Source organism: Spinacia oleracea, chromosome 1, assembly GCF_020520425.1.
Source record: "Spinacia oleracea cultivar Varoflay chromosome 1, BTI_SOV_V1, whole genome shotgun sequence".
In the NCBI taxonomy this organism is placed as follows: domain Eukaryota; kingdom Viridiplantae; phylum Streptophyta; class Magnoliopsida; order Caryophyllales; family Amaranthaceae; genus Spinacia; species Spinacia oleracea.
In genome coordinates this window covers 11,317,908-11,344,603 of record NC_079487.1, presented here as the reverse complement: position 1 = coordinate 11,344,603, position 26,696 = coordinate 11,317,908, and the positions used below count along the sequence as shown (strand labels likewise).

The following is a 26,696-nucleotide window of genomic DNA, read 5'->3' as shown; positions in this document are numbered from 1 at the left end:
AAAACATTAAAATTAATAAATTCAATCACAATGTCATAATTTCATAATCATATTTAGAAGGGGATTGCGGGTACTAGCAATATCTGTTACCTCAATTCCGCGATATGCTAAGGCTTTTCCTTGGTTCGTTCTGAAGGAAACAATGCCCTTGATCCAAGTATGCATTCAATGCTAAGTCTAATAAATGCGGTTCAGTATTAATTAATTATGCAAGTTAATAATTCAGTGAGATCAAGTGAGCTGAATGCCTAGCTAGAGGCCGCTTCAGTTCAAGTGGAATTAATAATATTAATCCACAGCTTACTCTTGGCTGAACCCGTAGGGTCACACAAATAGTACGTGAACGGATCAAGTATTTAAGTAAATTAAATACTCCATTTATGAATATTCGGAATCGACAGATCTCGGTTCCAGTGGGAGCTGAAATCGTCAAAAAGAAAAATATGAATACTCCGGAAATGATGATATTGCCGGAAACATAAATATGGATCATAACGGAAATATAAATATTATCCAAGTCGTAGATGTTGCCGGAAACGGAAATATGGATCATAACGGAAATATAAATATTATCCAAGTCGTAGATGTTGCCGGAAACGGAAACATGGTACGTATCGGAAAATATTATCGGAAATAGAAATATTGCCGGAATCAGAAATATTGTCGGAAACGGAAATATTACTGTAATCGGAAATATTGTCGGAATCGGAAATGAATTCCGGAATCGGAAATACTAAATATTTGTTCGAATCGGAAATAAATTCCGGAATCAGAAATATTAAATATTGTTCGAATCGGAAATGAATTCCGGAATCGGAAAACGAATCGGAAGCGCGACGTACGAAACGATCGACGAACGAGCTTGCTAGACGCAAGGCCCAACATGAAGCCAGGCCCACGCCTAGGGAAGCCCGCGCGCAGCGAGCAGTAAGGCCAACGATGCCCGCGATCAGCGAGCAAGGCAAAGCCAAGCCCGCAGCAAGCGATCAAGGCAAGGCCCAGCAGCAGCGCCCACGATGGGCCGCGTGCTGCCAGCGCCTGCCTTGGGCCGAGCCGCGCACCAACGCCCATGTGGGCTGCGTGTGTGTGCAATGCTACGTACGACCAATTCCTTGGCCATTTAGGATTGCTTGATTAAATCGTTCTCCTAATTCTACACGAATTAAATGTTTTTGTGTTTGATTAAACATTAAATTCTAGTGGATTAATTTAACTAGAATCCTAATAGATTTAGTTATTTGAATCCTAGTAGAAATTTAAGTCCGTTATTTCCACCCTATAAATACGTGGTTCATCATCACAATTTATATACAACAATTCAACAAGTATTCGTATAGTTTGAAGTTCAAGTATGAATTTAATAAATCGCCTAAAATATATAATTAAGCTTTCGAATAAAACATAATACCTTAGAGAATATCCTAGTTGGTTGAATCTAAGGCGGATCCGAACGTGCTGCGGACTATCTACGAAGGGGAGGCATTTGGAGTCTTAAACTTGTTCTTGTTCGGTACGGGAGAAGCTAGGGAAGGCACGCATCACATGTATGTATCCTAAATTATGCTAATTGACTACGTGGCAATTAATTTGGATTCCTAGCATTATGGTTTTTCCGCATGAAATATATGTTTTATATTTGTCATAACCTAACACGTTCTTCTTGAGCTCCGGGTCCAATTTCTTTCAAAATATTAAATCATTAAATTAGTTATTAAAATGATAAATAATTTAAAATAAATAATTTATAAATAATAAGTTTATAAATAATGAATTTACAAACAACGAATTTTAATAAAAATATAATAATTTAACGATTATAGAAAATAATTAGTAAATAATTAGATTATAGAAATTTATTGAAACATAAATATTAATAAGTAGGAAAATATGAAAATTGGATATAACTTACCTAAAAGCCCAACAATTAAAATGGTCCAACTTTAATTGGGTTTGGGAAAAGAAATCAATGTTTCACTTGAAACTTGGTTTCGGGGAATAGGAAACCACGAAAGGGAGGCACGAAGCAGGGGAGGGGCACGAAGGGGAGGAAAGAGAGGAGGGAGGAAGGGAGGTTGGGGTCTGGATGGCTCGGTACCCCCGATAGCGCCGGTGAAGGCAACAGTGGTAGTGGTTTGGAGGCAGGACGCGAGGGAAGGGGAAAGGGAGTTTGGTGGCGTTTTTCGATTGATTTTGGGAGGAGGGAAGGCGCGGTTCGCCGGGAAATATGGAGGCGGAGGTTGGTTTGCAAGGTGGTGATGGTGGTTGGGAGAGGTGGTGCTGCGTTGGTGGTGCAGCAAGGAGAAAGAAAAGAGGGAGGCAGGGGAGGGGAGCAGGGGAGTTGCGATAGAGGAGGAGAATATATAGGGCGGGGTACGGTGGGGTGTGGTGGCTGGAGTGTAACGCCCCGACCTCTAACTCAAGTAATTAAGCAGCGAAATTGCCCTAATTTGGTCGGGACATTACCGCCGTAACTCCCTCTTGAGAATTACAAGCCTGTGATCCTCATAATACTTTTAAAAAACTAATATAAATATATTCTATATTATTATTCAAAAGTAGCTTACATAACTTAGTAGAAATTTTCTTACTTGAACTTAGTACAAATTAAGCTTAAACTAGGTGAACCTTAATAAGACGAAATCCTTGCCAATATTCGTACCCGTCATCCCGCTCAGCACCTAAAATATAAAACAAAACGATGAGCCGAAGACTCAGTAACGTACTATTTTAGCAACGTAAAATCATTTCAACTCATTTTAGTTACTAAAACAGGGATAATAGAATATTATAAAACATTTAATAAAACATCATATTAGTTCATTCGTAACCTTTTCTTTATTAACACTAGTCTTATATGCACGCGATGCGTGCGAGTGTATTAAAAAATTGTGCTATTACGTACAACACCTTCAGTATAATGATCTTTCGCTCAGTTATTACCTGCCCCAGACTGCCCGAAGACAAAGTTATCAGACAGGAAAATCTGCTTAGAACCACAACCAAGTTGAATATCTTCAACCAAAAAGATCAGAGTTGCTATCTAAAGACTTAGATTTAATCATAGAAACACAAATAGAAAAGAACAAACTATGAATTGATCTGTATAAAAGCCTTTCCAGGATCATATGACACCAAAAGAACCAAAGTCACTCATCAGGATAAACCACTTTCCTATAAATTAATTTATATAGCATCCGAGCCATTACATCATAAGGAACATATTTTCTCCTACGGAATTGGTATTTGGATGCAACCTAACATTCACATTTATATACAATGAAATAAAGTAAATATGAAATTAATGTATTATACAAAGTAATGCTTAGTAGAAGGAGAAGTCGTTTATTTGAAAGGCTCACAGCAAGACCATTTGATCATGTCCACTGCCTACAGAACACTCCTGTGTTCTTTATCTCATCATAGCAAGAAACAACATACTTCATGCACATGTAAACAACTCTAAACAACCAACATTCCGCAAGGCTATTATAGTTGGAATAAATATGAAAGAGAGATATAAGAGCTTTAGTGTGTGTAACAATCAGATCATAGATCATTGATCTCACTGAAATCCGCTAAAATAAAGTAAATTATTATCATCAACTCTAATCAACCCACAAATTATTCACATAAAAACATAATTTTTGAGGGAAAATAAACCTGAAACAATCATTTTCAAAGGTTTACTCAGAGAGCCAAAGGTCAGAAACTCTAGGTTATCAGGTCCATAAGCACGGCCCGAGGAACGAACCGACCACAACTCACTTTATTGTAGTACACATGAAAGATCTAACTCTCCTTCTGCTCCTTGAGCCTCCTGATTGTACTTCTCACGGTCACTGCACTGGAGGTGCTGTTATAACATAGAAAACAAATAAGTAAGAAATAAAAACAAAGAAATTATGTATAATTAGCATAAATAGATGCATAAAACTAATACCCCAATCAACAAAGCGTCACAAATGTGAACTACAAACGCAATCAAGCTATTGAGTGGAATTCTTAGTCACTACCAATAGTTGTTCGAATTTCGAAAGACACCTTCAAAGTATCTGTGAATATGAAGCCTTAAGTTTGTTGCTTGACATTTCTACCAGCTCTTAAGACGTTGTATTGGATCTCAAATCGCATCAAATTCATCCGTATCAGACAATCAGCTCTAATCTAAACTCTGAAATGCAAGTATATGTATACGAACTGCTGCTATAGACTTTAGTGTTAAGGGATAGAGAATACACTATACCCCTATTGTTTGATAACAACAGGTGGCGCTGTATCAGCAGTAAACAGATCAATTACTTAATATTATAGTACTATTGGATGGACAGATGAATCATTCAAAAAGCCCTTACTTTAATTATACTAAGAGGTCCATATCACTACCACATAAATGAGCAGATTCAACAGCCAAAAACCGTTGCAGTAGGGCCAGAAGCCGTTGCATTAGGCTTATTGCAACGGTTCATCAATCGTTGCTGTTGAGGACGTTTCTTTAGACCTAATACAATGGTTTTTGTACCTATGTCAACGGTTGTCTTCCTTCCTCCATGGACCATTGCAATATAACCTAATGCAACGACTATTTAGACCAAATGCAACAGCTCTTTCAATTGGCTAGGAGCCGTTGCATTAGTTCTAATGCAATTGTCATTTAGTCATAATGCAACGTCCCTCTCAATTCACCAAGAACCGTTGCATTACAGTTAGTGACGATTCTTGAGAATGCAACGCATATATACAATTATCATTGGTTGAATCGCACAATTTCTATTTGTATCTAATGCTTATCACAATAAGCTTAAATTATAATGCAAATCATTGGTAATGAACCAGTTTTAATAAAATAATTTGTAAATACTTACATAATTATCCAAGGAAATATACAATGAAATACTTTGGTAGCACATATATAAGTAAGCCAGAAGATCAACAACAACATTTCTATTTTGTTGCTGAGATCACAAAAATATTTACCAAAAAAATAGCTTATTACACATGTGAGATCCATCACCAAAAAATCATATTTCCTCCTTATCCATTTGTTCTTCACCTGTAGATTCAAATAATTACAAAATAAGAGAATTAGATACAACTTAATCTCCCAGAGAAATGATAACAAATACTTCATGAGTTTTTCAAACTGATAAAGGAAAATTGTGAGGGGGTCGAAAAAGCACGAGGCTAATGCGTGACCTCGTCCCTCGTGGGCGTGACGTTGTCAGATCAAGTGTAATTGGATTTCCTGTGAGTTGTAAACCCAATCGACTAGTAATATAGGAGTCGCCATTCAGTTTTTAACGACAATGAGAAAAACTGACAAAACCCGGTTATCATGACATAAAGGGAGTGCCATTTGAAGGAAATAATGCCCTTGGTCCAAGTATGCATTCTATGTTAAGTCTAATAAATGCGGTTCAGTATTAATTAACAAGTTAATAATTCAGTGAGATCAAGTGAGCTGAATGCCTAGCTAGAGGCCGCTTCAGTTCAAGTGGAATTAATGATATTAATCCACAGCTTACTCTTGACTGAACCCGTAGGGTCACACAAATAGTACGTAAACGGATCAAGTATTTAATGGCATTAAATACTCTATCTATGGATATTCGGAATCGACGGATCTTGGTTTCAGTGGGAGCTGAGATCGTCACAGGCAAGAAATGAATACTCCGGAAACGATGATATTACCAGAAACGGAAATATGGATCGTATCGGAAATATAAATATTATCCAAGTCGTAGATGTTGCCGGAAACGGAAACATGGTACGTATCGGAAAATATTATCGGAAATGGAAATATTACCAGAATCGGAAATATTGCCGGAAACGGAAATATTGTCAGAATCGGAAATATTACCGGAATCGGAAAATAATTCCGGAAACGGAAATATTAAATATTTGTTCGAAACGGAAATTAATTCCGGAATCGGAAATGTTAAATATTGTTCGTATCGGAAATGAATTCCGGAATCGGAAATTTAATCGGAAGCGTATCGTACGAATAAGCATCGGACGAGGCCTGCCGGACGAGGGCCCAGCACGAAGCCAGGCCATCGCCCAGCAAACCAAGCGCGCCACACAAACAGCCACGCCAGGCCCAGCGCAAGGCCAGGCCCAGCAGGCCGTGGCAGCGCGCACAGCGCGCGCGGGTGCTTGCGTGGGCTTGTGGCTCGCGCAGGCCTCGCTGCGTGGGCTGCTGCTCGCACGCACGCATGGGCGGCCCATCGTGGCTGCCGTGTGTGTGTGCGTAAGTGTTTGTGTTCGTGCACGTTTCCTAAAACGTGCAGAGTTCGGTTAATGATTAAATTCCTAATTCTATTTGATAAATTAATTAAATTAGAGTTCTTGTAGGATTCTAGGTTTAATTAATTTGTATCTGAATAGGATTCCAATTCCCTTTCCATAACCCTATAAATATGTGGCCTGGGTTCACAATTTATAACGAGTTTTCAAAGTATTCAAAGTGAGTTTTTGAGAGAAAAATTCAGCCACACATCTTGCTCAAAAGTGCCGAAAATTCTAGTACCTTAAGGGCGATTCTAGTTGGTCAATCTTAAGGCGGATCCGGACGTGCTGTGGACTATCTACGGAGGGACGACACTTGGAGTCCTAAAGACTTGTTCTTGTTCGGTTCGGGCGCAGCTAGGGAGGGCACGCAACAAAGAGTATGCATCTAAATTATGCTATATGATTATGTGTAAATAATATGTAATCCTGGGTTAATGGTTGTTTCCGCATGATTTATGTAATATCATATGTATCATAACCTAACAGTGGTATCACGAGCCCCTTATTATTTTCATAATCTAATTTGCATAAACATGGTTAAATATTACAAATTTGCAAGAATTAAAAGGGGTGATTAATTTTCGTAATTGTTAATTAATTGCAAATTGCGTTTATTTAATTATACGTACGCAGTTTTTCGGCAGTTTCTTTGTTACTCATCCAAATCGAGTGATTTTTGTGTCAATTCCGCATGTAAAAGGCATTCTAAAAATTTTGACAAATTCGAAGCCTAACTATGACTTTTCGAAGGTTTTAGTTTTTCGAATGCAAAATTTCGTAAATTTAAGATGTTAAATTAAATATTTGCGATTCTTGTTGATAAATCTTGAATTTTTGATTGACCTACTGTATATGTTTAACAAGTTTGAATGCCTAGCCTTGTTAATTATGCAATCTAATTTGTAATTATGATTAATTTGTTGAAAATTAGAATAATTTAGAATTAATTTGATTTTCATAATTAATTGTAATTTAATTAGAAACCTATGATTAAAAACCACCATAAAAATTGTAAATTTATGATAAATTTTAAATTTTTATGACCTAGACTTGAATCCATAACAATCGGAAATCAATTGGATAATAAATTTTCGATTTTTCGCCCTAAAATTATGAAATTAATAATATTTATTAATTTGTCATTAATTTTATAAATTTTAAATTTTTTATGCGATTCGTTCATATAACTTGCACGCACAAAGCAATGGACGCTTCGTGTTACCCTTAAGGGGTGTTGTATAATGCGGGCATGCGACGACGAGCAAGGGAGCTCGTCGCCCGTGCGGCACGAATGCAATGAGCAAGGGCGTAGTGCACGAGCACAAGGCAGCAGCCCTGCCTTGTGTCGTGGGCCACGAGCAATGGACGAATGGGCATGGGCGAAGGGCGAGCCAAGGCAGTCGCGTGTGGGCAGCAAGCGAGCTGCGCCACAACGCGCGCTGCCTCGCGCAGGAGCGCGCAACCTCGCGCGCAGCGAGCGCAAGCTCGCGTGCCACGAGCGCTGCGCCCAGCGTTGCTCGCGCGCACAGCGAGCGATGTCGCGCGCCCAACGAGCGATGTCGCGGGCCCAGCGAGCGATGTCGCGCGCACAACGAGCGATGTCGCGCGCACAGCGAGCGATGTCGCGCGCCCAGCGAGCGATGTCGCGCGCACAGCGAGCGATGTCGCGCGCGCACTGCGAGCGATGGCTCGCGTGCGACGAGCGCTGGCGCGCGCGCAGCAAGCACCACATCGTGCGATGGCTTGCGATGGAGATGCAGCAGCTATGCGACGAGCGCATGGGCTGCGCGCACATGGCCAGCGATGGTTGTGTGCGAGCGGCCCATGGGCGTGCAATGCGTAGGGTGTTTGCGTTACGATTAGATCGTTTTGAATGTTTAATTTGAAAATTTCAGTTCACGTAATTTTAATTAATTTTAAAATTAATAATTTAAATTATTTTCTTGGATTTTAATTTTGAATATTGTAATTATAATAAATTTTATTTATTCTAATTATTTTACTAAAATTAAAATCATGAATTAATTTAAACACGACTGAAATTAAATTAAACTTTTGGATTCAATTATAAATTCATATGAGCTTTAAATTTTAATTAAATTTGTATGTTTCCGGTTAGACTAGAAATACATTTTTATGTTTAAAATTAGTAAAGCATATGAATTTATTGGTTTAAGTGGGAGCGCTTTTTAGTCATAAACTCTTGATTAGGTCTACAAATCCTTAAGGTTAAAACAACTTGATTAGAATTAATAAGGACTGAATAATTGGTAGATTATTGGTGCCCTTGATTAATTGCTGCAAATGTTTAAGTGATGCATAATGTGTTTTACTAACCAGCTATGTGGGCCATTCATGATAATGAATGGGTGAATGGTATATATTGTATATGTACTGTTTTGCAGGTTATGAAGTGACTAGTATGGCCCAAATAGGATAGAAAATATGGTCTGCGTACCATTAATTTGAATGTAATTGGTCTGAAGTACCAAAGTTATTTTTCAATTCAAATATGGTCTGCGTACCATCAAATAGTTGTAATTAGTTATAGCTTATCCTATTTGAAGAAAATGGTGCCTCCCACGGAGATTTTCAAGACGGACTTTGAAGTTAAAGCTTCAAGATGAAGTCGGGCCATACTAGATCACAAATATCTTATGCATGTTTTAAGTTATTTATTGCTTTTAAATATGTCTTAAAATGCATGAGATCAAAAGCTTGATTATGTTGCATGATTAAGGATTTTAGTTCACTTAAAATCTAACCAACATAGTAAGAGCCTTAAGTTCCAAACTTAAAAATTGAGTTAAAAGGTGCCATGCCAAAATATACACTTGCTTGGATATCCTTTACATCAATCTAGTAATAGTTTTCGCTCAGCGAGGTGTTACTTATTGGTCCTAAAGGGGCAAGGTACACAAATAATTGTGAGTACATGTTAGTTTTGGTGAAACTCAACGATATAAGTAAGGAGTCCTTTTATGTCGTGGCAAATTCGATAGGTTTACCTAATAAGTTCTTAGACGTACCTATCAACCAAGAATAGTTTCTAGACTATTAGCAAAAGGCTTTTGCTTACCTAAGATGTTCTAGGATTAAGTCGACAAACTGTGCTTAGTTCTTCAATGATTTTAGGATCTTGGAATCATTTTATTCACACCTGCCGGAACACATAACTTGAATAAAATGCTTAATAAACATTGAATTATGCATGTATGCTAGAATTTAAGTTTATTAAGAGAAACTGTGAATGGTTATTTATTTGTTTATTCTTTTCAATTGTAGTTTTTAATATGGCAAACAACAATCAAAACATCATCATGGGTTCTGAGCTTATGGTCAAGCTGAACCTGACAAATTTTCTTGAATGGGAAGCTAAGCTAGTTGAAATAGTCAAACTCAATGGACTTGAGTATGTACTGTCACATCCCATGCCAAGCTACTATGCCAGAGACATGACCCCTGAGAGATTTTACGCCTGGGATGCGGATCTCAAAAAGGTTATGAGTCTCATGCTGAACAATATCCCTGATGATTGGGCTAAAAGGTTTGTAGCCTATGAACCTTTTACGCTCATCAAGAATCTGAGGGATATCTGTCGTGGAAGTACGGAGGACAGGGACCTGAACGTCCATGAGTTGATTGAATCAATGTCTGGTCTAAAGGTTAGTTCTCCCAACAGGTGTTATAGGATGGAGGTCCAAGAAACACATGTTCAGCTCCTTCGCACTAAACAGAGGGTAGGCGTCCCACTGAGGTTCCATGTGGATCTTATGTGTTCATATTTTGATCGCCTAAGTCTACTAGGAACACCAATAAGCGAAAGGATGGCAGTCTCTGTCTTGCTGAATTCACTACACAGTGGGTTTGGTCGCTTCAAGCAACTATACCTAAGTGAACCAAGAGAAGAAACAGTTGCAGAATTTGTTCACCTTGTCAGAAAGGCTGAAATAATACTGGACTGTGAAGCCAAAGATTTACTCAAGGCTAGAAAGAGACCATTCAAGAAAGGTGGAAAGTCCAAGGGCAATGCTAAATCAAAGCAGGACAAGTCCACATCAAGCTGTCTTTATTGTGATGGAATAGGCCATTACAAAAGAGAATGTCCAAAGCTAAAGGAAGATCAGAAGAACGGAACAGTCGTTCCATCTTCAGGTATTTTCGTTATAGACTGTATACTTGCTAATTCAACTTCTTGGGTATTAGATACAGGTTGTGGCTCACACTTATGTTCCAATCCACAGGGACTAAGAAGAAGTAGAAAGTTAAGCAAGGGTGAAGTCGACCTACGAGTGGGAAATGGAGCACGGATTGCTGCATTAGCCGTAGGAACTTACTATTTGTCGTTGCCCTCCGGGCTAGTTTTGGAACTGGAAGAATGTTTCCATGTTCCAAGTCTTACTAAAAACATCATTTCAGTTTCTTGCTTAGATGCTAAGGGATTTTCCTTTTTAATAAAAGACAATAGTTGTTCGTTTTATTTTAAAGAGATGTTTTATGGATCTGCTAGATTAGTCAATGGGCTTTATTTATTAGATCACGACAAACAAGTATATAACATAAATACCAAAAAGGCCAAAAAAGGATGATTCAGATCTCACCTATCTGTGGCATTGTCGATTAGGCCATATAAACTTGAAACGCTTAGAAAGACTTCAAAAGGAAGGAATTCTAGAGCCAATTGACTTAGAGGATTATGGTAAATGCGAATCATGTTTACTTGGCAAAATGACAAAGCAACCTTTCTCTAAAGTTGGAGAAAGAGCAAATGAACTATTGGGTTTAATCCATACAGATGTATGTGGACCAATGAGTACAAATGCTAGAGGTGGTTTCAGCTACTTTATCACTTTCACTGATGACTTCAGTAGGTATGGTTATGTCTACCTAATGAAGCATAAGTCTGAATCCTTTGACAAATTCAAGGAATTTCAGAGTGAAGTAGAGAATCAATTAGGCAAGAAGATTAAGGCACTGCGGTCTGATAGAGGCGGTGAATATCTGAGCTATGAATTTGATGACCATCTGAAAGAATGTGGAATTCTATCAGAATTGACTCCTCCTGGAACACCACAATGGAACGGTGTGTCGGAACGGAGGAACAGAACCTTGCTAGACATGGTCAGGTCAATGATGGGTCGGGCCGAACTTCCATTAGAATTTTGGGGACATGCACTAAATACAGCTGCACTCACTATAAATAGAGCTCCGTCTAAAGCTGTCGAAAAGACTCCATACGAATTATGGTTTGGAAAGCCTCCAAATGTGTCTTTTCTTAAGATTTGGGGATGTGAAGTATACGTCAAACGATTAATTTCAGACAAACTTCATCCAAAATCTGACAAATGTATCCTTGTGGGCTATCCAAAGGAAACAAAGGGGTATTACTTCTACAATACATCTGAGAACAAAGTGTTTGTTGCTCGAGATGGTGTCTTTTTGGAGAAAGATCACATTTCCAAAATGACAAGTGGGAGAAAAATAGACCTCGAAGAAATTCGAGTCGAACAACAAACTCTAGAGAATGCTCAAGATGACGTTCAGGATGAAACTCAGAGATCTTTAGAAGAATCTGGTGAGAATCATGGTCAATCTAGAAATGTTACCCCGCGTAGATCGCAAAGATATAGATCTCAACCGGAAAGGTACTTAGGTATTTTGACGAACGAGAGCTATGACGTTCTATTACTTGAAAGTGATGAACCTGCGACTTACAAACAAGCTATGACGAGCCCTAGCTCCAAGCAATGGCAAGAAGCCATGCAATCTGAATTAGACTCCATGTCTGAAAACCAAGTATGGGATTTGGTCGATTTGCCAGATGGCTATCAAGCCATTGGAAGCAAATGGGTTTTCAAACTGAAAAAGGACAAGGATGGGAAACTTGAAGTTTTCAAAGCTAGATTGGTTGCAAAAGGTTACAGGCAAGTCCACGGTGTGGATTACGATGAAACCTTTTCACCAGTTGCAATGCTAAAGTCTATTCGAATAATGTTAGCAATCGCTGCATATTACGATTACGAAATATGGCAGATGGATGTCAAAACTGCTTTCTTAAACGGCGTTTTAACAGAAACTGTGTTTATGACACAGCCTGAAGGTTTTGAGGATCCAAAGAATGCTAAGAAGGTATGCAAGCTAAAGAAGTCAATCTACGGATTGAAGCAGGCATCCAGGAGCTGGAATATACGTTTTGATGAAGCAATCAGTGACTTTGGTTTCATCAAGAACGCAGACGAATCTTGTGTATACAAGAAGGTCAGTGGGAGCAAAATTGCTTTCCTAGTATTATATGTCGACGACATATTACTTATCGGAAATGACATTCCTATGTTGAACTCTGTCAAGATTTGGCTTGGGAAATGTTTTTCGATGAAGGATCTAGGAGAAGCACAGTACATATTGGGCATCAAGATTTACAGAGATAAATCTAAAAGGATGATTGGACTTAGTCAAAGCACTTATATCAATAAGGTGCTTGATAGGTTCAAGATGGCGGACTCCAAGCGAGGCTACCTACCCATGTCTCATGGAATGACTCTAAGCAAGACTCAGTGCCCAAAAACACTTGATGAGCGTAGACGAATGAATGGGATTCCATATGCATCATTAATTGGTTCAATAATGTATGCTATGATATGTACACGCCCGGATGTTGCGTACGCACTCAGTGCTACGAGCAGATACCAGTCAGACCCAGGAGAGGCACATTGGACTGCTGCCAAGAACATTCTGAAGTACCTGAAAAGGCACAAAGATGACTTCCTGGTCTATGGTGGAGATGATGAATTAGTTGTTAAAGGCTATACGGACGCAAGTTTCCAAACCGAAAAAGATGATTTCAGATCACAGTCTGGGTTTGTCTTCTGCCTCAACGGAGGAGCAGTAAGCTGGAAAAGTGCTAAGCAAAGCACCATTGCGGATTCTACAACTGAAGCGGAGTACATTGCTGCACATGAAGCAGCAAAGGAAGCTATATGGCTAAGGAAGTTCATAGGTGAACTTGGTGTAGTCCCCTCCATTAAAGGACCAATAGCCCTGTATTGTGATAATAACGGAGCTATTGCACAGGCAAAAGAGCCTAGACACCACCAGAGAGTCAAGCATGTACTTCGTAGATTTCACCTTCTACGAGAGTTCGTTGAAAGAAAAGAAGTCGAGATAAGCAAAATTGGAACTGATGACAACATATCAGATCCATTAACTAAACCTCTGCCGCAGGCGAAGCACAACTCGCACACTGCAGCTATGGGAATCAAGCATATTGGAGAATGGCTTTGATGTCTCTGTTTAATGTTTTAAAGTTTTAGAGTTTAAATCTTTGTAAAACATTATTGGTTAATCATTCACAATAAATGAAAAGAATTCATTTTTCCATTTAATTTGTGGTTTATTAAATGATGAGTCCCTTCAATTTGACGATATATTCAAGATAGACTGTCAGGACCAGTCCTGTGACTAAGAAATGTCTATCAAGTGAACTTGAATGTCAAAAGTTGAAAATGGTCCCTAGTCGGAGTTTTCTATAAAATTGGACGCATAGAAAACGTTAGACGATTAGAATGCAAGATGACTAGTAGTTCTGTTTCTTGAACTATGTGGACATGGCAATGTCATAATCATTTGCATAGATACTTACTTTGGGAAGACTAGTATCGGACAAGACCTATGAAACTTTACTATAAGAGATGAAAATCTGTCATAAGTAAATTTCATTAAATTATTAGACACTAAATCCTCAATACCTGAGTGATTTGAGATTACTTGTTTGAGAACTGGTTGCTTTGACGTTGACCAACCGTCGCACCGTAAAAGGAGGCTATAAAGGCAACGCTCAGGTAATCACCTATCAAACGAAGTCTAATCTCAAGATCGCAAGATTGGGATTGTCCTCCCATAAATCGGGATGAGATGCTTAAAAGTTGTACAAGGCCACTCGGAGAGCTAGAAACTGTGAAATGCATGGCCGTGCTCGGATGAATCATAGGCTATGATTATCTGTTTATTTGATCAGTTGAACTCTGAAATCGAGGAACATCTCTGGACATAATAAGGATGACAACTCTTACCTTATGTTCAAGAGCAAGCATCGAGCGACAAAGGAATTAGGAAATGCACACTTGTCCCTAAGGACAAGTGGGAGACTGAAGGAAATAATGCCCTTGGTCCAAGTATGCATTCTATGTTAAGTCTAATAAATGCGGTTCAGTATTAATTGACAAGTTAATAATTCAGTGAGATCAAGTGAGCTGAATGCCTAGCTAGAGGCCGCTTCAGTTCAAGTGGAATTAATGATATTAATCCACAGCTTACTCTTGACTGAACCCGTAGGGTCACACAAATAGTACGTAAACGGATCAAGTATTTAATGGCATTAAATACTCTATCTATGGATATTCGGAATCGACGGATCTTGGTTTCAGTGGGAGCTGAGATCGTCACAGGCAAGAAATGAATACTCCGGAAACGATGATATTACCAGAAACGGAAATATGGATCGTATCGGAAATATAAATATTATCCAAGTCGTAGATGTTGCCGGAAACAGAAACATGGTACGTATCGGAAAATATTATCGGAAATGGAAATATTACCAGAATCGGAAATATTGCCGGAAACGGAAATATTGTCAGAATCGGAAATATTACCGGAATCGGAAAATAATTCCGAAAACGGAAATATTAAATATTTGTTCGAAACGGAAATTAATTCCGGAATCGGAAATGTTAAATATTGTTCGTATCGGAAATGAATTCCGGAATCGGAAATTTAATCGGAAGCGTATCGTACGAATAAGCATCGGACGAGGCCTGCCGGACGAGGGCCCAGCACGAAGCCAGGCCATCGCCCAGCAAACCAAGCGTGCCACACAAACAGCCACGCCAGGCCCAGCGCAAGGCCAGGCCCAGCAGGCCGTGGCAGCGCGCACAGCGCGCGCAGCGCGCGCGGGTGCTTGCGTGGGCTTGTGGCTCGCGCAGGCCTCGCTGCGTGGGCTGCTGCTCGCACGCACGCATGGGCGGCCCATCGTGGCTGCCGTGTGTGTGTGCGTAAGTGTTTGTGTTCGTGCACGTTTCCTAAAACGTGCAGAGTTCGGTTAATGATTAAATTCCTAATTCTATTTGATAAATTAATTAAATTAGAGTTCTTGTAGGATTCTAGGTTTAATTAATTTGTATCTGAATAGGATTCCAATTCCCTTTCCATAACCCTATAAATATGTGGCCTGGGTTCACAATTTATAACGAGTTTTCAAAGTATTCAAAGTGAGTTTTTGAGAGAAAAATTCAGCCACACATCTTGCTCAAAAGTGCCGAAAATTCTAGTACCTTAAGGGCGATTCTAGTTGGTCAATCTTAAGGCGGATCCGGACGTGCTGTGGACTATCTACGGAGGGACGACACTTGGAGTCCTAAAGACTTGTTCTTGTTCGGTTCGGGCGCAGCTAGGGAGGGCACGCAACAAAGAGTATGCATCTAAATTATGCTATATGATTATGTGTAAATAATATGTAATCCTGGGTTAATGGTTGTTTCCGCATGATTTATGTAATATCATATGTATCATAACCTAACACCATTATATTCGACCACGAAGGCCATAGGTTCCCTTGTGATCCCTGGTGTGGGGATCGCTCAACGTACACCCGCAGGGCAGAGATTGAGAGTTCGGGGGACTGTAACTACCGAGAGGAGTGCTCATCGATAATACTCCAGAGGCAGGTTATCCTTACTAGCTCAGCATAAATAATTGAAGGGACATGCATTAAACTATTAAACTATTCTGAATTGATTTTAGCAATATGCAACACATAATACTAAATCGATCGTGATTATCTTATTTAGATTGATTTAAGGTACCCAGCATGATAATTCAATTGTCCAAGGTATTATCTTATTAGGCGTGATAGATCAATCAAATTAATAGTTTGACAATTTTATAAAAGGGTGATGAAAGAGATTAAATCATATGAGGGACACATTACAACGCACCCTTGAGAGGTGCGTTGTGGTTCTTAGAAAACTAACCACTTGGCTTTGCTATTTCTCCTTTTATTTAACGAATCTAGGGTTTCCAGGCAATGTTCCAATATTTAGGCTTAATTCATCAAGCTACAAGGGGCAGGGTGCGTTCTGTTCGACTTTTGGGTCGATTGCGACAGAACGCTGGATCAATTTCGCAGCGTGAGGCTTAGGCTTAAGGCTAGAGTCAATACTCAGGTTATGGAATTGTGTGTGTTCTTTTCACGTCGGTTTTAGGCTGTATTTATAGGAAAAGAGTGTGTGGAAAGATAGATTTTAAGATACGAATCCAAAAAGAATCCGAAGATAAAACGGCCCTTGGCATTTTCAGCGCCCAGATCCAGGCGTTGAAAATGGGATCTAGGCCGAGTTCTTTGTCAGATTCGGACTCTTAGAACACGGATCTTTTGAGATTTATCAGAGTCTTTTAGTGCGTATTAACTTATGACGGAATGGGTCTGGGCCCGTTACGAACTCTAGGTTCGTTAGGAATTTAATTAATATGTAACTCTTATTTTCGAATTATACCAGGAATGCAAATTCTATCTCATTTAGGATTTATGTTGGAGTGCAACACCTAATTCTGACTGGTTTCTATCTTTTATGACTTTGCCACTTTTAACAACTACCTTTTACGGCAGTTACTATTCTTAGCAGGTTTCTATAAATAGCAGCTTTGGCTAAAATGAAAGGGTGATTGAGATCTGTTATTTTATAGGAGATGCGTTGCCAAGTGGAGATTTATGTTCTCATCAACGAACCTTCCCTTTCGGGAATGGGGACAAAAGTAGGTGTCTACAGTTAGCCCCCACTTTGACTGAGTCTCGAGATGAGACAATGGTCAAAGTACTAGACGGAGTGCGTCCTACAAGCCATGGCGTATTTGACCTGTTTTGCGAGGGTCTCACGAGCTCCCGAGTGATAACATTTGACTTAAGGGTCATCACTTGAAGTGTTAACACATTCCTCACGCGTCATTGGAATTTGTTAACTAATAGTATAGAAACTCCCTCACTTTGTCATTGGAAGTGCCTAAAGATGTTTTCGGAATCAAAGCTATAAAGTGTAACTAGGCCTGGCCAAGCCCAATCACGAGGTAAAACGTTTTTAAAGATTCTCATTTTCAGGGTTAGCTAAACGAGAAAACCCCCTTGTTTTTATAGGACGTAAAACGAAGGAAAATCCAGCACATCGCTTTTTTTTGGAAAAAACGGAAAACCGATCCTTTGATTTTTGGAAAAGGGAAACCATCCTTTGATTTTTGGAAAAGGGAAACCATCCTTTGATTTTTGGAAAAGGGAAACCAGGAAAAGTTATCGCTGAAGCGACTAAGGACCTGCTCGGTTAGTGGCGCAGACCCCGCCCGCTGAAGGTGGGCGAGCCTATCCGCTGAGGGTGGACGCCCCGTCTGATAGAAGTGAACGAATCTGTTTTGATGTTTTGAAAATAAGGACCTACGCGGTTTGTGACGTAGACCCCGCCGGCTGAAGATGGCGAGCCTGTTTTTGTTTTTTGAAGAATTTATTTTCTTTTCATTTTCGAAAACTGAGGACCTGCGCGGTTAGTGACGCAGACCCCGCCCGCTGAAGGTGGGCGAGCCCTGTCCACTAAGGGTGGACGCCCCGCCCGCTGGAGGTGAGCGAACCTGAATTCGTCTTTTCGATTTGGGACTCGCGTGGTACGTGCCGCGATCTTGCCCGATTGAGGTGGGCAAGTCCCTATTTCATTTTTTCTTGTGATTTCTTTTGAGAATTTCTTTTTATTCATTCTTGTAAGAGCGAATTATTTCGAGGGATGCTCGGATTTAGTTGCAACCTGAATGTGGGTTGACAACGTGCTTAGATGGACCATTGTCTCGTGGTCATCATCTTTCATGGTTTTGAGCTAGTCTTTACGGCTTAATTTTGCCACTACCTGGGTCCTTGATTAGGGGACTATGTATAAGTATCAACGGCGACCTTTGTCTTGAGGTCGTAATCCGATTTTATCTTTTGAGATTATCCAAACACGGGACTGAAGGAAATATGTCCTTCACCCAAGGTGCATTAAGTCTAATACCAAGGTTCAGATTAATTGCGAACAATTAATTCAGTGAGATCAAGTGATCGGAACAGCTAGCTGGAGCAATGCTTCCGATCAGTGAGTTCTAATGGATATTGAACTCACAACTTACTCTTGACTGAACCTACAAGGTCACACCAATGACACGTAACAGATCACCGGATTAAATGAATCGGAAATTCATTTAATAGCTTTTCGGGAATTAGTTGGAAACGTAATATACGATACGACCTTTGTCGGGATCGTATATCGTATCGCGAATATTCGTAAGCTGGGCGACACGAATAAATCGTATCGTACGACGGTGATTCGTCGTATACGAAACGATAAATAATATATCGGAAATATATTAAATCGCGAATACGAAGGGCATGCATGGAGTTGCCGGCTCGTCGAGCGATGCACGTAAGCGTGCAAGGCCCAACGAGCCAGCAAGCTCGCGAGCAAGGGCGAGCAAGGCCAGCCCATTGGGCACGCAACAGCACGCACAACAAGCAACGCAGCGCGAGCAAGCAGGCCCACGGCCCAGCTGCTCGGTGCGCGCGCTGTGGGCTTCGGCATGCAGTGTGTCGCTGGGCAGGGCTGTGCGGTGCGGTCCGTGTGTGCTTGCGTGATGTGGCCGGTCAAGGCCTTTGGTTCTTGGCCGGTTACATCATTTAATACAATAGGTCAATTGTATTATTCCAACACAAACAATTCATATTACTCAAACCCTAGACACAGAGAACCCTAATTCTCTCTGTGCCTCCAAAGTGAGTTCTTCCGAAAAGCAAAGTATCTTGATCGATTGTCTAAGCTACGATAATCAAGACGGATCTGAACGTGTCGGTGAACCAAGTAGAGGAACGACAAGTGGAGTTATTTGTTCGTGTTCGTTGACATATTATTGTGGAAAACACGCTTCGAATGTAAGTTTGCTTAATCTGTGCTTTATACATGTTTCCTGGCTTTGGGGATTGTTCCGCACATGTTATTATGTTTAACTGTATTCCCCAACAGTGGTATCATGAGCCTTATGTATTCAAGGCATGAATTAGCATGATTTTATTGTTTTTGCATCTGTCGAAAATTTTGGAATTTTTATTGATTTTTCGGAATTTTTACGAATTATTGGATGAATTGCGTAATAATCAGGTCCGAAATCAAAAATATTAGTTTTTTTATGATTTTTAAAACCCTAATCTGATGGAAAATGATTTTCTAAGATCAAATCATGGAAATAGAATTGCGAAAACAAGCCTCGAAGTATCGTTTTTTGGGCGGTTTTGTTAATTTTTCATTAAAAATTAAAAGTGTCGGACAGTAATTCAATTAAAAGGTCGACCTAAACTACTCGGAATTGCTTCAAATTTTGACACAATGTTTCTGGGTACATGCTTGATCTATGGTAAACATTTCAGATTTTTCCGATAAGTATAAACCTTAATGTTGCCTTTCCCCAATTCGTAAAATTTGAAACCCTAATTGAATTTTAATTCATTTTGGTTTTATAATTCGGTTAATTGGGAAAGGGGATATAATTTCATGGGTCAGTGGCTAATTCTAAAAATTATTGGATTAAAATTTTGAATGGTTTGGTTAATTTTAATCGCACTTAAACCAAATTATTAAAAATCTGAAATTTAAATGTTAATGAACGATTTAAAGTTTCAGATTTTATTAATTAAAAGTTCAAACTTTAATGTTGATTCGTTCGTTCTTAAAAGTTTGAATATTTTTAGCCCTTGATTTAATAATTTTACGAAATTGGATTGTCGTTGGTGTTTATTAAATCGTTAAAAATCGTTGTTTTTCGAAAATAAAAATCGTAACTTCTTGAAAAATAATATTAATGCAAGTTCGTGAAATTAAATTTATTTTAATTAAGCTGGTCCGTATTACGAACCAAAGGCACGAACATGAGCATGGTGGACGTATGGCTCGTCGAGCCATGCGGGGCCATTGTGCTTGGACCGAGCCGCATGCGACACGGGCAGCAGCAGCTACGCTGCGTGCCTCGTGCGCGCTGGGTGAGGAAGGGCAGGCGAGCATTGCTTGCGGGGCTGCGACGAAGCAAGGCGCAAGCCTTGCGACGTCCAGCACACACACGATGCACAACACACACGCAGGGGCAGCTACGCTGCGGGGACGCAGTGCGCGCGCGCGATGGGGCTGGGGGTGTGCGAGCCTTGCTCGTGCGCTCTTGGGCCTCACGCAAGGCATGGGCTGGGCGCAAGCCTAGCCCGACTAAGTAATTGGACTTTTTTTTGGTTAAAAATCGTTTAATTCGTTGGGCTTCATATATTTGCATTAATTTGGGCTAACGGGATATTTAATTTAATATTTTATTTTCTTGGGCCGGGCCGCGAGTTTTAATTTAATATTTCATAATTAATTATCCGGAATAATTATTGGTTTGAGTGGGAGCCACTGAATGAAATTAAAATGAAATAATTATTTTAATTATTTTCGTAGGTCGCTTTATTTTAATTAAATTCAATTTTAATTAGAATAAAGTCTAAGGATTAATAATTTGGAAATTGATTAATCTTTTAGGACGCGTTTATGTGAACGTGAATTTTAATTAATTCACGTAAATACTTGCATATTAACATGGGCCATTGGTTTTAGCACACGAATGAGTGAATGCATAGAATATATATTTTATGTAATGCAGGTACTCCAAGTGACTAGTATGGCCAAATTTAGGATAGTTAAATACGTTCTGCGTACCGTTCTATCTTTGAAAGTAATGTTTTAAATATGGTCTGCGTACCATGGAAATTTTGATGTAATTTATTATTTTCAAGTATTTCTAAGTTTAGAACTTTAAGTTAGCATTTGAACGAAGATTCAAGACGATGCCAAGCTAACAAAGAGGTGATGAAGATTGGATGCTTCAAGACAAGATGTTTTGGGCCATACTAGATCACCATTTATTTATGCAATTTAATATATATATATATATATTATGCGTGAATGTATGAATGTATGTATGCTTTGCATGAACAAGTTGTTTCCTATGAATCGATTAGTTTTAAGTTCACTAAATAATCGAACTAACATAGAAACAACTAGGTCCAAGTAATATTGAGTTTAAAAATTGCCTTCCAAATCAACACTTACAAAAATCTAGGGGTCTAAGATAGTAGGTTTACGCTAAAGCGAGGTGCTATTTTAGTTGACTTAGGTGGTAAGGCGTCCTAAAGGAGCACGTTGATTGTGGTTACAACTCAAACAACAATGACATTAAGTTGTGGCAATGGGATAAATTATGGCATTAATTTATTAACCAAGAGTAATTTGGAGATTACTAGCAATAGGTTTTGCTTACCTAAAATCTTAAACTACTTAAGACATGCTAAAGCTGCTTAAGGATTTAGGACTTTTGGGGTCTTGGAATCGTTTCATTCATTTTGGACCATGTTTTTGCTTTTTGCATGAATGAAATGTTTTAATAGCTTTAATGATTGCATGTTTTGCTTTTATTTCAAAGTTATTGAATTGTATGAATGGTTATTTATTGCAAATTCTTTTCGATTGTAGTAATCAAAATGGTTGCAAACATAACAACAATCATATCAGCTGAAATTCTGGATGTCGAGTTAGACTTGACTAATTTCTTGAATGGAAAGAGAAACTTGTCAAAGTTTTGAAAGTTAATGGCATACACTATGTCATTGAACAACCTTTCCCTAGCTATGATGCGCGAGGCATGACTCCTGAAAGGTACAGAAGTTGGGCACTTCACAAGTACCTTGTCACGGAGTTCATCCTTAAGTCTATCCCTGAGAGTTGGAGAGGGAGGTTCATTACTTTTGAACCTCAAGCTCTCCTAAGTAGCCTCGAGGATAAGTGTGCGGGTTTTCGACCCTTGTGCCAAACTGGTGGCAATGGGGTTGACGAATTGGCTAATTCGATGAGCGATCTCAAGCTCGTAACCCCACGCAAGTCGTGCCTAGAAATCGAACTTCTAGAGGCACACAGGCGCATTTACTCTGTCAAGATGGACAAAAACACATCAACTCGGTCTCATGTGGATATGATGTCTGGATAATTTTTCACAATTGAGAGACTTGGTGGTTCCATCAAAGAGTCGGTAGCTATTGCACTAGTGCTGAATTCTCTTCATAAGGATTATGAGGGTTTTAAGATGCACTATCTCTTTCATCAGAAAGAAAGCACATTCTGTGAACTTGTGGAATTACTCATGAAATGCGAGAAAATCCTTAAGTTCAATCAAGACCCTTTGAATGTGAGGTGCACTAAAGTCAAGAAAGTAGGCAAGGGGAAGAAAACCAAGGCTGCATCTTCGTCCACTCCCGGAGGGCATCTGGCGCCTTCCAAGAGCAAGATGAAGAGGAATGCTTCTCCTTCTACATCGCAATGCTTCAATTATAATGAAATTGGTCATTACAAGCGAGATTGCCCCAAACTAAAGGAAGAGAAGAAGGACGGAAACGTTGCTTCTCCTTCAGGTATGTATGTTATACATTGTAATCTTGCTAATTCTACTTCTTGGGTATTAGATACTGGTTGTGGCTCACACTTATGTTCCAATTCACAGGGACTAAGGAGAAGTAGAAGGCTTGATAAAGGCGAGATGGATCTACGCGTGGGAAATGGAGCACGGATTGCTGCATTAGCCGTAGGATCTTGTTTTATTTCTTTGCCTAGTGGGTTTGTTTTGGAACTAGAAAACTGTTACTACGTTCCTAGTATCACCAGAAACATTATTTCCATTTCAAGTTTGAATTCTAAAGGTTTTAGTTTTCAATTTAAAGACAATAGTTGTTGCGAGGGGGTCGAAAAAGCACGAGGCTAATGCGTGACCTCGTCCCTCGTGGGTGTGACGCTTCTTTTTGTCAAATCAAGTGTAACTGGATTTCCTGTGAGTTTACACCCAATTGACTAGTAATATAGGATTCGCCATTCAGTTTTTAACGACAATGAGAAAAACTGACAAAACCCGGTTATCGTGACATAAAGGGAGTGCAATTATGTTTGACCACGACGGCCGTAGGTTCCCTTGTGATCCCTGATGGTGGGGATCGCTCAACGTACACCCTCAGGGTAGAGATTGAGGGTTCGGGGGACTATAACTACCGAGAGGAGTACTCGCTCTTCGATAACTCCAGAGGCAGGATATCCTTACTAGCTCAGCATAAATAATTGAAGGGACATGCGTTAACTATTAAACTAATCTGAGTTGATTTTAATAATATGCAACATATAGTACTACATCGAGCGCGATTATCTGATTTAGATTGTTTTAAGGGACCTAGCATGATAATCCATTTTCCCAAAAATATCATATTAATTAAGCGTAATCGAACAATCAGATTTTAGTTAGTTTAACAGTTCATAAAAGGGCGAGGAAAGCAATTAAACCATGGAAAAGGGACACATAACGACGCACCCTTGAGAGGTGCGTCACGGTTCTCAGAAAACTAACCACTTTGACTTTGCTATTTCTCCTTTTATTTAACGAATCTCAGATTATGGGACAGGATACGTTCTGTTCGATTTATGGATCGATTGCGACAGAACGCGTGATCAGTTTTGCAGCGTGAGGCTTAGGCTTAGGGGTTTAGAGTCAATACTCAAAATAATAATTGTGTGTTGTTGTTCTTTTCACGTCGATTTTAAGGCCCTATTTATAGAAAAGAGTTCATGGAAAGATAGAATTGTAGAACTCTAATCCACGAGAAATTAGGAAAAAACACGTCCCAGGTAATTTCAGCGCCCATGCCTGGGCGCCGAAGATTTCAGCGCCCAGCTCTGGGCGTTGAAAATAGGATCCAGGCAATTTCAGCGCCCAGGGCTGGGCGTTGAAATTGATGTTTGGGCCGTTTCTTTGTCAGATTCGGACTCTTTAGAATCCGGAGTGTATGAGGCTTAATCGAGTCTTTTAGTGCGTATTAATTTTGTGACGGGATGCGTCTGGGCCCGTTACGAACTCTAGGCTCGTTAGGATTTTAATTAATACGTGACTCTTACTTTCGAACCATATTAGGAATAGGATTCTCTCGCAATTTCTATCTCATTTAGGATTTATGTTGGAGTGCAACACCTAATTCTGACAGGTTTCTATCTTTTATGACTTGCCACTTTTAACAACTACCCATTACGGCAGTTACTATTTTTAGCAGGTTTCCATAAATAGCAGGTTTCTATAAATAGCAGGTTTCGGGTGAAATGAAAAGGGGTAATGAGATTCGTTATTTTATAGGAGATGCGTTGTCAAGTGGAGATTTACGCTTTCATCATCGAACCTTCCCTTTCGGGAATGGGGACAAAAGTAGGTGTCTACAGTTAGCCACCAGTTTGACTAAGTCTTGGAGTAAGACGATGGTCAAAGTAATAGACGGAGTGCGTCGCACAAGCCATGGTGACCTGTTTTGGCGAGGGTCTCACGAGCCCCCGAGTGATAACATTTGACTTAAGGGTCATCACTTGAAGTGTCGACATATCCCTCACGTGTCATTGGGATTTGGCAACTGATAGTATAGAAACTTCCTCACTTTGTCATTGGAAGGATCTAAAGGTGCGTAGAAACTCCCTCACTTTGTCATTGGGAGTAGCTACAGATGTTTTCGAAATCAAATCTATAAAGTGTAATTGGGCCTGGCGAAGCCCAATCACGAGGTAAAAAATGTTTTTAAAGATTCTCATTTTCAGGGCTAGCCAAACGAGAAAACCCCCTTGTTTTTACAGGATATAAAACGAAGGAAAATCCAGCACAACGCTCTTTTTTGGAAAAAAAACGGAAAACCAATCCTTTTAATTTTTGGAAAAGGGAAAACCAGAAAAAGTTATCGCTGCAGCGACTAAGGACCTGCGTGGCTTATGACGTAGACCCCGTCTGCTAAAGATGGCGAGCCTGTCCGCTAAGGGTGGACGCCCCGTCCGAAAAAGTGGACGAATCTTGTTTTTGAAATTTGAAAATAAGGACCTACGCGGCTTGTGACGTAGACCCCGCCGAATAAAGATGGCGAGCCTGTCCGCTAAGGGTGGACGCCCCGTCCGAAAAAGTGGACGAATCTTGTTTTTGAAATTTGAAAATAAGGACCTACGCGGCTTGTGACGTAGACCCCGCCGGCTAAAGATGGCGAACCTGTTTCACTTTGTTCTTTTGAAGATTCTATTTTTCAAAAACTGAGGATCTGCGCGGCTAGTGACGCAGACCCCGCCCGCTGAAGGTGGGCGAGCCCTGTCCGCTAAGGGTAGACGCCCCGCTCGATGGAGGTGAGCGAACCTGAATTCGTCTTTTTGATTTGGGATTCGCGTGTCGCGGTCTTGCCTGATTGAGGTGGACAAGTCCCTATCGTGATTTCTTTTGAGAATTTCTTTTATTCATTCTTGTAAGAGCGAATTCTTTCGAGGGATGCTCGGATTTAGTTGTAACTTCAATGTGGGTTGACAACGTGCTTAGACGGACCATTGTCTTGTGGCCATCATCTTTTCATGGTTTTGAGCTAGTCTTTTCGGATCAACTTTGCCACTACTTGGGTCCTTGATTAGGGGACTATGTATAAGTATCAACGGCGACCTTTGTCTTGAGGTCGTAATTCGATTTTTTTTTTTTTTTAGATTATCAAAACACGGGATTTTGTACAGCGTAGTCTGGGAATATTGTTTTAACTTTGCATACCTTTTTTTGAGATATATATATTTTTTTTCTTTCGAGCCACCAAGTACTTGTGCTTGGCGGTCAGTTCTTGTCAAAGAGGTTCTTTGGGGATACGCATTTTGTAATGTCCTTGATTTTGTTTGGGATTGTGCTCGTAAGTGCGAGCGATCTTTGTAGTGGTGTGCTACTCTTAACAAAGCCGTGAGGTGCGACTTTTCAGTAAAGAAATCGGCAATTTTCAAGTCGAATGAATATGGCATGGCCCTATAGAAGTCAGAGCTGTTTTTTTGGGTCTGGAATCTTTTTCGGCGCCCAGGCCTGGGCGTTGAAATAATTCACGCCCAGGTGGGGCGTTGAAAGTGTTGTTGGGGCTGGTCTTTTGATGACACATTTGGCCTCTTGTTCATTCGTTTATTTCACTTGGAAGTTCTATGTATTCTCTTTTCTTTTGTTTTTTCTTTGTTTTTAGAACGTGATGATTTTCTTGAGAAGCCGTAGCCGATTGGTGGACTACGGTGCTTGTCGCTTTGGGGCGATTATTTTAAGGAACTGTTGCTCTTAAGGTGTACAATTATTGCAATAGTCGGGCGAGTCTATATGGCCCGAGGAACATACCTTGAGGTGTAAGACTTTGATCGCTCTTATATTTTTTTTTGAACGTCTTCGTAAATGTTCGATACTTAGAAAAGATGATATGTGTGTGCGAACGAGCGTTC

At 39.9% G+C, this 26,696-nt stretch overlaps 3 non-coding genes across 3 annotated transcripts; all 3 read right to left on the bottom strand.

Annotated features, from left to right (window-relative positions):
- Nucleotides 1-3,099: 3,099 nt before the first annotated feature.
- On the bottom strand, nucleotides 3,100-3,241 carry LOC130466676 (small nucleolar RNA snoR80). The gene has a single exon (XR_008926845.1). It is a non-coding gene; the product is annotated as a small nucleolar RNA snoR80 (small nucleolar RNA).
- Nucleotides 3,242-3,317: 76 nt separating this feature from the next.
- LOC130466667 (small nucleolar RNA Z152/R70/R12) lies at nucleotides 3,318-3,427 on the bottom strand. Its single transcript, XR_008926837.1, has one exon. It is a non-coding gene; the product is annotated as a small nucleolar RNA Z152/R70/R12 (small nucleolar RNA).
- A 93-nt stretch (nucleotides 3,428-3,520) lies between these two features.
- Nucleotides 3,521-3,606, bottom strand: LOC130466665 (small nucleolar RNA R11/Z151). Its single transcript, XR_008926836.1, has one exon. It is a non-coding gene; the product is annotated as a small nucleolar RNA R11/Z151 (small nucleolar RNA).
- Nucleotides 3,607-26,696: the final 23,090 nt, after the last annotated feature.